Below are 838 nucleotides of genomic sequence, written 5' to 3' on the forward strand. Positions count from 1 at the left end.
TGCAGACGAAAGGACCGTCTGAAACAGCGTTTACATGGTAAATCCCTCCTTTTGAAGCTCCCCCCAACTCGTACTTATCAAATCTCGCCGTGAGAGCCTCTAATGCAGCTACAGAAGGAGATTCAGCAGCTCTCTGTTGATTTCCCCTGGAATTTCCATACTCAGCCTTATGGGTGGCCAAGTCATCAATGATTTTTCACCCCTTAGTCTCTCCCATATTCTCCTAGAATCTGCCACTAGCCGCCGCATCCAAGATAGCTCTCTGATCGTCATAGAGCCCATTGTAGAACTGATTGCATAAGCTCCATTTCTCAAACCCATGATGCGGAATGGTTCGCACCAACTTCTTGAAACCGACCCATGCCTCATGAAAGTTCTCATCAGCTCCCTGTTTAAAGCTTGTGATCTGAGCTCTAATAGCATTCGTCTTCGAGGCAGAGAAATATTTCTTATAAAACGCTAAGGCCATCGAATTCCAGTCAGTGATCCCTTTAGCAGCTCGGTCCAGGTCTCTGTACCACTCCCTTGTAGCATCGCGGAGTGAGAATATAAACATTGTCTCCTTCACCTGGTCCTGGGTCACACCGGTCGGCGGGGGTATAGAGCAGCAATAATCAATAAATATCTCCATATGCTTGGCTGCATCTTCATTTGCAGCTCCCCCGAATTGGTTTCTCTCAACCAAGTTGATATAAGAAGGCTTCGGTTCGAATTTTCTATCAGCTCCCGGTAATTCGAACCCCTTATATAGATTTGCAGTTGTCGGCTCAGAGTGACTTGCTATAGTCGCTTCTTCAGCCATTTCTAGAAAATTTGGAGATGTGACGGTCTCAGCTGA

The 838-nt window shown here is 46.4% G+C and overlaps 1 non-coding gene across 1 annotated transcript; it reads left to right on the forward strand.

Annotated features, from left to right (window-relative positions):
• Positions 1–314: 314 nt before the first annotated feature.
• LOC141635656 (small nucleolar RNA R71) lies at positions 315–421 on the forward strand. The gene has a single exon (XR_012540327.1). It is a non-coding gene; the product is annotated as a small nucleolar RNA R71 (small nucleolar RNA).
• The last annotated feature ends 417 nt before the right edge of the window (positions 422–838 follow it).

The sequence above is a fragment of the Silene latifolia genome, chromosome Y (assembly GCF_048544455.1).
Source record: "Silene latifolia isolate original U9 population chromosome Y, ASM4854445v1, whole genome shotgun sequence".
Classification (NCBI taxonomy): domain Eukaryota; kingdom Viridiplantae; phylum Streptophyta; class Magnoliopsida; order Caryophyllales; family Caryophyllaceae; genus Silene; species Silene latifolia.